Raw genomic sequence first — 10,193 nt, 5'->3', positions numbered from 1 at the left:
TATCTTGGATATTTTTAGATACGGTCAATAAATAATGTGAACATGTATCATAACGTGAAAATCTAAGTGAACATGTTGTGAATGAGGATGCTTGTGGACTGCTTTTGTTTTGGTTTTTCTTTACAAATTTTTATTCAAAAAAATAAGTTTTTCCAACGTTTTAAAATTCAGTCTGTTCCGCTTTTTTGAGACACCCGCTCACACGGCACAGATGAGGCTGGAGTGCAGAGAAACTGTAAGGCAAGCTGGTAGAGGTTTGGATAGACTGTCTTTTGGTTGTCCAAGTATCTCAGAGGATCCTGGGACCTGGCAATATTGCCCTCTGCCAGGTATCTCTGCACCTCCTGGATGGCATCAGCTGTGGCACTTTTGGTCTGCCTGTCCACTTCAATGTCGAAATGTTGCCAAAGGTCATCTAAAAAACAACAAAATGGCATTTTAGTACATGATTTCCAAACAACAACAAAACAATGTTGAATAACATGCCTGAAGTGGGTGCAGACAGCTGTTGTGAAGACGGTCCCGGCTGGGGCTCATTTGTGCGTCCAATTACAGACGCACATTCTGACCGCAGTCTATTGATGGCCTCGTTGCACTTGGAGGAACTGCGGAACCCGAGTGATTTAAATCTGGGGTCTAGAAGTGTTGCTAGGGTCAACACACTTAATGACTCCAGATTGGAAGCAGTGTCTGTGACTCGACGCTTCAGGTGTTCATGTAGGTGTATGGCTGCCTGTGTGTGCAAGGTTGAAGCATTACGCTCTAGTGCATGATAGAGCATCTTCATCATCGGGATGACCTTAGACCCCGACACTCGCCTCTCTTCAGACAACTCCACTGTAGCTTGATGGAAAGGAGCAAGCACAAGAAGTGTTTCTCCTATGATGGTATACTCATCAGCTGTCAGTGGAGTCAAATCTGTTTTTAGAGAGGCCAGAGATACCCACACTGGTTCCCTCTCATCATATAGCCTTGACAGCATTTGATATGTGCTGTTCCAGCGTGTTGGCACCTCATTGATAAGTTTCAGGGTTGGTCGTCCCATCTGTTGCTGCACTTGAGCAAGCTTCTCCTTGGCTGTAGTGCTTGATCTGAAGTATGTTACAATGTGCCTAGCTTTGTGTCTGATGGATGGAAGTGTGGGGATCTGATCACATGATTTTCTAACTAATAAATTGAGACTATGTGCAATGCAAATTGAGTGCCGAATTTGGAGCTGTCTAGTGGATGCAATCATGTTTGGTGCTGCGTCAGTCACAAAACACTTTACTTTATCGGTTATGGCCCAGTCCTCCATCATGCCCCTTTTGACTTGGGCCAAATTGTCAGCAGTGTGACTTTGTGGAAAGTATTGTACTCCCAACACAGATGTACACAACTGCAAATTCTCATTAATGTAGTGACAGGTAAGAGCCAAGTAAGCCTCCATGTTCACAGATGTCCACATGTCAGCTGTTATACTCACTGCCACAGCTTGCTGTACTTCCATTTTCACTCGTTCCCGTTCCTCCTCATACTTTTTGGCCACCATTTGTTTGATGGTCTGAAAATTACACCAAGTCAAACCAAAAGCAAATCCATATATTTAAATTAAAGATGAAATAAAATTTAGATACTTTTACTTTTAGATAATACTTAAGATGATTTCCACACAAACCTTTCTGGTTGGCAAAACATATGAGGGCTCAAGGACCTGAACCAGTTCCCTGAACCCTTCACTCTCAACAATGCTGAGGGGCTGGCAGTCCTTCAGGATGAAATTCAGCAGAGCCTCATCCAGCACCTGCTTCCTGGAAGCTTGATGGTTAAAAATGAAGTAAATAATAAATTAATAGGAATTAATTATCAATAAAGCAACTGTGAGTAAGTTGTAGAGTGGCTGTATACCTGAGTTTATCCTGGGTGCATCTGGGACTTCATTCTCATGCCTGGCCCTATAATGCCTCAGCATTGAAGAGGTGCTTTTATTTAAATATGATAGTTCTGTCGAACAAATGCGACATTTAACCTGCAGAAAATAATATGAATTGTAAACTAAGAGTCACTTTGAAATGAATTTGAATTCAGATAGATCAAGTGGAAACTCTGAGAGGAACAGGATGAATCAACAAGGATATTAAAGCAAATACCTTATTTTCAGACATGAGATCAAAATGGTCCCACACGGCGGAAATCTTTCTCTTTGCTTGAGGCTGCGCCATAATTCTCGGCCGATACATCCCATTGACGGATGCGCTTCCTTATAAACACAGTTTGGCGCGTCAGTGTCAGTTCGAAACAGTTTCTGTATCGGTCACGTGACTTTCTTAAAGCGATACGCGCACCGACACAGGGTTTTGCTCTCTAAGCTCGACGCATGCGCCGACGCATCGGTGTTGCCGGACCCATCACTACCGTTTATCCCTGACGTCCTGCCCCCCAGCAACCCGTCCAGCCTTCAGTCCCCAACCTGTCTCGACCGCCAGCTCCCCGGCAACCCGACCAGCCTTCTGCCCCCGACCACGTCTACAGCCTCTGCGTCTCTGGTGTCTGTCTGCCTGTTCCCTGGTCCTTGTTGGTTCGGGCCTGCTCCTGATCCAACGCCTTCCCCCTCATTGCAATCTCAACTACGCTGTTCGTGCTGCATTTGGGTTCACACCACGCCCGTTTCAGTGTGCAGCGCTGGCGAACTCCTTGGCCACATCCGTTGCCGACCTGCTTGCACCGCCATCTCTCTCGCCGGGTTCCATCTCTTCTTTTACCTTTTTCCCACGTCTGCCGTCCATGGTTCGCGACGGCTAATGGCGGCCAACGGCCGCTGCAGCGGGCGAACTTGAAAACCACACAAACCCGTCAACCTGTCTGTCGTTCGAAGTCACTTCTGACACCAGTGTAACACTTCACTGAAATGTCGGAGTTGGCAGTGTACTGTTCACAAGCGTCTTTATTTCGGACACCACAGCATGAGAGATTGGAACAGGCTCAAGACATCTCAACCGCACCACATTGTCATTAAAAATGATATCAGTCCGTCTGTGGAGACATAAGGCATACACCCTATGGTCACACACACATTAATTAACTATATTTATATAGCTCTTTTGGAGGCATAATGCCTCACAGTCAATGAGAAAAAAACAAGTCAAGTAAGATAAAAGATTGGTCATCGTATATTCACCTGTGATTGCTGGTTGTTGCTCCAAGAAGCGCTCCAGCATTTCCAGGGAGCTGTTCCAGCGGGTCACCACGTCGATCACCAACTTGTGTTGACGCAGGTCAAGAAGCTTTTGCTTTTCTTTAAGCATGTGACTCGCCATTGTGCTGCGATGGAAGAAGGCTGCAATTCGCCTCACTCGGCCGATCAGTCGGGCAACGGAGGGTACTTTGAGCGCTGCTTGCGAGGCTAGGTTGAGCTTGTGAGCATAATGGCCCACATGCAACAGTCCCATTGACGCCACTGCCCGGACCATGTTGGCCGCGTTGTCGGTAACGGCAGCCGGGTCTTTGTCTAAGAGTTCCCACTCTCGAAGCGCCTCGGTCAGCAGCTCAGCAAGATGAGTGGCAGTGTGGCTGGCTTCAATGGCCCGCGTTTGTAAGACGTGTGACAGTTACGGTCGTTGTAGTGACAAGTGATAGTTAGATACGAGTCCGTAGCTCTGCTTGTCCAGCTGTCGCAAGTGACTCTCTCTGCCGATTTCAGTACATTTGCGATGTTGTTTTTTACATCAGTATACATTTTTGGGATGGTGATTTCACTCAATTGTTTCAGTGTAGGTATCGTGTAACGTGGTTCCAGTGTATGGACAGAATGTGTAAAGCCTACATTTTCCACCACACTATATGGTCAAAGATCTTTGCAGATAAAACTTGCCAGAGCCGACGTGATTTTTTCTGCACGCAGAGACGTGGACGGAATCTTCTAACCAAATGCTGTCGCCAGCAAAGTCTGCTGCAGTGCCAGTGGCTTCACGTTACCTGCTTGTTGCGCATACTCTGCGTGGTGCCTCGTTAAATGGCTCCGAAGATTGGTTGTATTGCCATTGTATTTCTCGTCTATCTTACATATTTTGCATATAGAATTGTTTTTATCGAGTTCCTCGCTGTGGTGTTTCTTCTTGAAGCCAAAGTGCTGCCAGACATCGGCTTTTAGATTTCCCGGTGAAACGAGTGGGACTTCCTCCTCTGCCATATTTATTCTCTCTTAAGCGGAAGGCCTGGATCTCGCGACATCTGACTGCGATAACGTTGCGCGAAGCACGAAACCACGCAAGACTACAGGGATTAACTAAAACAAAAGCATGGGACAGGTAAAATGTATGGCAATTAAAATATCGATATTGATATTTATGTATCGATTATTGTTTTTAAATATGTGTATCGAAAAATATCAATATTTTTAACCCAGCACCAGTCTTTTGATTGATTTCAACATTTCAATATCAATAATCATATTATTGTAAACAAACACCTAAACTAATATTATGAAGCACAAACATCTCAACTAAACATAATAACACCTTCACCCCCACTGAAAATGCTCAATCCTGCAGTCCTGTCTTTACTGTTGTATTGTATTTGGACTGTTTATGCACAATTTTGTTGTACACGTTTACGTGTTGCAATGACAATAAAGCCGCACACCACACCAAAAATAATCAATCAATCAATCAATCAATCATTCAATCAAATTTTATTTATATAGCACCTTCCAACAACCAAATGGTGCACAAGGTGCTTTCCAGAGTGAAACAAATAAAAGCAATTGCAATAAAAACAGTTAAAATACAGCAAAACTGTGAATAAATAAAAAAAAATAATGTATTTTTTTGAGAGTCAGTGTCTTGTCAGTAATGCCTGTAGGTGTGTGGATGGAGTGAATGGTATGAGTGCGTATTGTCTGTGTGCAACAAAGAAAAAGCATCACGGGAAGTGAAAAACAAAGCAGCTGCTGCGGTGGAAGCCAGGTGTGAGAGAGCCAGTGCTGAGGGGGGCGGTCCTAAACAAGCTGTGCACCGGCCAGGTGCACCTGGTTAGTCATCAGCACCTGAAAGAGACACACAACCAGTACACAGCAACAACAGGGCAATCGCCAAGGCCCCCATGGCCATAACAGGGCCACACTTCACAGCACACTGAACCTACTCACATAGATCTACATACACATCAATCTGCTGAAACATGCAAACGGAAGCAGGTGGAGATTTAATTATGTTGGTAAAGAAAAAAGGTGCATTAAACATTTATTAAACAAATGTATATTTATTAGTGGTGGGACTTGATTAAAAAAAATAATCTAATTAATTATGGTCTTTGTAGTTTGTGAACCCTCTGACGTTTGACCTCTGGTCAGTTCACTCCAGACTATTCTATCACAACCTTTGAATTTTGTTCAAAAATGAATCAACAAATGTTTTGTTTCATTAATGGCCTCAAAAAGTTTTGACTTCAATTGACTTCAGAAGCTGCACTATGAGTAAAGGAGTTGATTTTAGACAAGTATTTTACAACATCTGATTGTCTACTCTACTTGGTTGCATTCAGCGCTTTGACGTTCTTGTTAGCTCCGTTAGCTCGTACGAGCTGCTAGGCGTCATTCAGGTGCTACTGGAGGCTGGAATCACTGCACTGGAATGCAAACTGCTTGTGGCTCCGTTTGCACAGAGCAGCTCTCTCCTCACAACGTGGGCCGCCCAGTAACAAGAGCTGAATGCTCTGTATATGGTCCATACACTGTAGCATTGACAATAAAGCTTGCGTGAAGCTTCAACCTGGAGTTGCTTGGTCAGATCAGCTGATGAGAATGAAGCCTGTGGAAAGTCCGGGGTCAGCCGGGGTCAGTCTCTGATTAGTGTCCAGTCATTGGAGTGTTTGAAGGCTCCACTCCCAACAGCGGTCAGATGGTGAGAGGATCTCACCCACAAAGGTTTTTCATGACTTTTAGATGGGAAGTGAGATTGTGGTGTCCAGAGAGGAGGACAGTTGATGGAGATGATGGAGTGACTGGTGAGAAGAAGCAGACTCTCAGTCACATGTCAAGTGTGGAACATATGAAGGTCATGTGACCATGGAGTGTTGGACTGATACTGATACACTTGACCACTGATGACCTGTTTTGTTTTGTTTTTCTACTTGAGACACTGAATTAATTTTTCATATTTCTAGATGTCATTTTGATATGAATCAACCTTCAGTTCAATGTTTATTCAACATGTGTGATGAACTGTGTTTGGTGCTGAAACCATCATCCACTGGTTTCAAACCAGTACTGACCTCAGAGTCTCCAGTTTACAGTCTGGACTCTGCAGAAAACCACTCAGCTCCTTCACCGATGAATCCTGCAGGTGGTTGTGACTCAGGTCCAGGTGTCTGAGGTGGGAGGGGTTGGACTTCAGAGCTGAGAGCAGCCAATCACAGCTGAGCTCTATTAATCTGCCTCTAATATTTCTTCACAGGATCTTATGCTCAATCATGTGACCTTCATCACCAATCAACAACTTCCATTGAGCTCCAAAGTGACTGGAGACATTTTCCACACTTTCTTCCACCATCCAAAGTCTTTTCTGGCTGCAGATTGTTGACATGAAAATATCAACAACACCCACTTTGTCTAGATGAGTCTTTAATATCTGCTTCAAAGTCTTCACACTGAGCAGCGTTACACACCAGTTGTCATCTGCTGACACACACTGTCCACCAATAGAAAGCAGGAACTGACCTGAGAACTTCCAGTCTGCAGTTTGGACTCTGCAGTCCAGCACAGAGCAGCTTCACTCCAGGATCCTCCAGGATGGTGCCAGTCAGGTCCTGCAGTGTGAGGTGGAAGGGGCTGGACTGCAGAGCTGAAGACACCACTGCACACTGAAGCTCTGAGAGTTCACTGAATGAAGGAGAGCAGAGTGAGAAGTTGCTGCTTCCATCATCATCATCATCATCACCATCACCATCACCATCATCATCACCATCATCATCATCACCATCATCATGACCATCATCATCATCATCATGATGAATGATTGAATAGTTGATTTTGGTTGACAGTGTAAATTCAATCAATCTTGTGCAATCAACTGACAACAATGAAAAAGAAGCTTCCAAAACAAATGTGCACATTATAAAGACTCACAACAACAAAAACATAACAACTGTGTGAAGGAAAAAGCAGCAGGCTGAAGCCCAAGCTGATTCTTGCCTCTCCTATACAGTCCATAAGATTAGCTGGAATAATTAGTCAGACAAAATCAAAAAGGAAAAAAAAGAGAAACGCAACTCAACAAAATATGCTTGACATTATTCTTCATCATTGACTCACAATTCAATCATTTATCCTCATCATCATCAAGTATTTTGCCCTTCAAGATTTTTTCAACTCAACAAAGAAGCACACATTTTCAAATGGTCACTGACCCCATTCCAAAATGGAACTCCCAAAAAAGAAAGACATCTATATTTAACAATGCTTCTCACCTTCCATCATTCAAAGACACTCAACCCTCTGAACATGGATTGATTTTCTCTCACTTTAAAAAACTTAGAATACACACACACACACACACACACACACACACACAGGGGTAGATCCTCAAAGAAGGGCGCGCAACGGTAAAATGCGGTGCGTTTTGCGGCGCCACAGATGCGGGTATACACAAAGGTTTTTGCGCTAATGACATGCAGGCGCAAACACGCCCACAAATGCTACACCTGAAGACAGGTGCAAATGTCGCGGTCTGGCAACCTGAGAGCAGTTTGCGCCAAGGGTTGTTGGTGAGGGCGTGTGTTTGACAGTGAAGCTGTGCTAGGATAAAAATCGCTCCTGTGCGCGCCTGGCAGTACGATGCCTCCTCCGTCTACCAAGACTGCTGCCATAATGGAAAGAAAGTCAAGACGCAAGACGCGTTTGTCACCAACACCTGAGTACCATTTGTATTTTTCATAGCCTATCTAAAATATTGGCATATATACTGCAGTCTATGCCTATCTATATATAAGATTTGGGGAGCCCTGGCTGCAACTGATTGGACGGTCGTGGAGGCTCTTCTTGGTCTTCTTGGTCTCCAGCTGCCTGACCTCATGCTGTCTGTTGACCTCCTCACTCAGTCCCTCAGTGATGTAGAGGTCAGTGTAGATGCTGTTGAGGAGGGTTTGACTTCCTGCTTCTTCACCTTCAGTCACACGTTCACATCTCCTCTCCAGACTGATCTTCTGCTGCTGTAGAAGCTCCTGCTGCTGCTGCTCCTGCTGCTGCTGCTCCTGCTGCTGCTGCTCCTGCTGCTGCTGCTGCTGCTTCTGCTGCTGCTGCTCCTCACCACCAGGACTCCCCTCCGTCTTCCTGTGGAGACACTTTGGCTTTGACTGATTGGATCAGTTGTTGGTGTCCATCACTTGTCAGCTGTTTTTCTGACACCATCATTAGTTGGATGGAATCATTGTTTCCATCAACACTAACTGACAGCCTGCTGGCCTCCTAGTGGGCTCTTCACAAATCACTTCTTGTCTTTTGCTCTGTTTTCTAAATTCAATCCCTTCATGCAGCTTCACAATCAAAGAATTTGACCCACAAAGAATGGAGCGCAGCCGTTAATGACGCCGTCTTTTAGCCACCACGTTGCGCCCGTCATGGATTTGTAACTGTTTTCTAGGCTGGTCTTGTCACATCATCTAATATATTATTAGATGACATATTCATCTATCAAATGTATATTTTCTATCTGGTGTGGTTGACACCTGGTGGGCTCTGGTTGAGCAGTGGCTCTGTGGAACTGGCCCTTTGTTTCTCAGCAGACAGAGACAGTGGAGTCACATCACACTGAACTTTGGATTGAAATTCATCTCAGTGAAGTTGAGCTGCACTTTATGACAGAGCACCAAACATTCCTGCCACTGCATAAAGTTCAGTCTCAGAAATTCTTTGCTGCATTTCAACATGATGAATGTGACTATGTCAAAGATTCTCTTCTCTTGACCACTGACCACAACATCTGACACCTTTTCAACTTCTGAGGAATTTATCACTGTCAAATCAAACTAGAATTAGACTGAGAAACAAGGACATTAGTGTTCTTACTGTGTTCTAGAGGCTCCAGCTTCTATTGAAAGCTATAGGTTCAGGCATGGACCAGTCACTCTTCAGAGAAACCACACTGGACCCTGGAGACTTCAGTCTCTGTGTCTTGGAAACAACTCTGCATACAAAAATAGTTTGTTTCAGTCTTCTGGTCCAATTAAAGGTTTTCTAAATTATTCAAAGCTTTTTAAATCTGACTAATAGTGTCTGTCTAGTCATCATATAATACAGGTAGCCTGGTTCCTTACTGTGTTCCAGAGGCTACAGGTTCATTACTGAAGTTTATAGGGTGACCCATGGACTCGTCATCCTTCAGAGACACCCCACTGGACCCTGGAGACTTTGCTCTGTCCTCCTCTTCCTCCACTGGAAGACTCATCTTGAGTCCTGGAGTCAGTCTGAGGTGAAACATCAAGTGTGACAGTAAGCTGAGAACCCAGTGAGTTCCACTTCAGACAGAGAGAACAGGAAGAAACACTGAGTTCTGTAGTCTGAAGCTTTGGTCCGACTCCTACAGGCCTCTTGCCTGATAAGACAAACAGACCTCTCCTCAGCGCAGTGTCTGTATCATACTAATTCCCCAGGATGGTTTCATCTCTACTCCCTAGGAAGAGCGTTTGGACCACAATTCCCACTCTGTTCTGTAACTTTCCCATCCCTTCGTCTCCTGTTTCACGTTTATCTCTTCGTCCTCCTTATAAGGAAATGTGCATCATGATGAGACCTGTTTGTATAAGAAGGTGATGTTCTAACTGTTCTGATGAGGTTGAGAGTTTGTGAGAATTTGTACACATCTGGACACACAACCGCCTCAGGCTTCCTGGGCGCCTGATTGATGCTTGACTTCTTTGTAATAAACCTGTTTTTGTACAATCAAGTCGCTGTCAACGAGGATTCCTTCAACATCCACACTTCACTGCTGCAGTCTGAAGAATCCACCACATTTCCCAGTGGGATCAAGCAGACACACGACTGCTGGTGTCCACTCACATCACAGTTCATGAGTTCTTCACTCAGTGACGACTCACCTGCTGCTGCTGCTGCTGCTGCTGACTGCTGCCTCCACTCAACATGCAGCCTCCAAAAGAACAACTTGGACTTTAAGCTGCTCTCCTTATCTTTTGTATCCTTGGATTCCCTGATAGTGCTTACG

At 44.6% G+C, this 10,193-nt stretch overlaps 1 long non-coding RNA gene across 1 annotated transcript; it reads right to left on the bottom strand.

The window, feature by feature from the left end:
- Positions 1-4,653: 4,653 nt before the first annotated feature.
- On the bottom strand, positions 4,654-5,477 carry LOC142895072 (uncharacterized). Its single transcript, XR_012928155.1, has 2 exons — positions 5,140-5,477; positions 4,654-4,984 (listed from the first exon to the last, which is right to left on the bottom strand). It is a non-coding gene; the product is annotated as an uncharacterized LOC142895072 (long non-coding RNA).
- Between the last annotated feature and the right edge of the window lie 4,716 nt (positions 5,478-10,193).

Source organism: Nelusetta ayraudi, unplaced genomic scaffold (genome assembly GCF_046127955.1).
Source record: "Nelusetta ayraudi isolate G7.1 ecotype Tasmania unplaced genomic scaffold, CSIRO-AGI_Nayr_v1 ptg000048l, whole genome shotgun sequence".
Classification (NCBI taxonomy): domain Eukaryota; kingdom Metazoa; phylum Chordata; class Actinopteri; order Tetraodontiformes; family Monacanthidae; genus Nelusetta; species Nelusetta ayraudi.
This window is presented reverse-complemented; position numbering and strand designations above follow the sequence as displayed.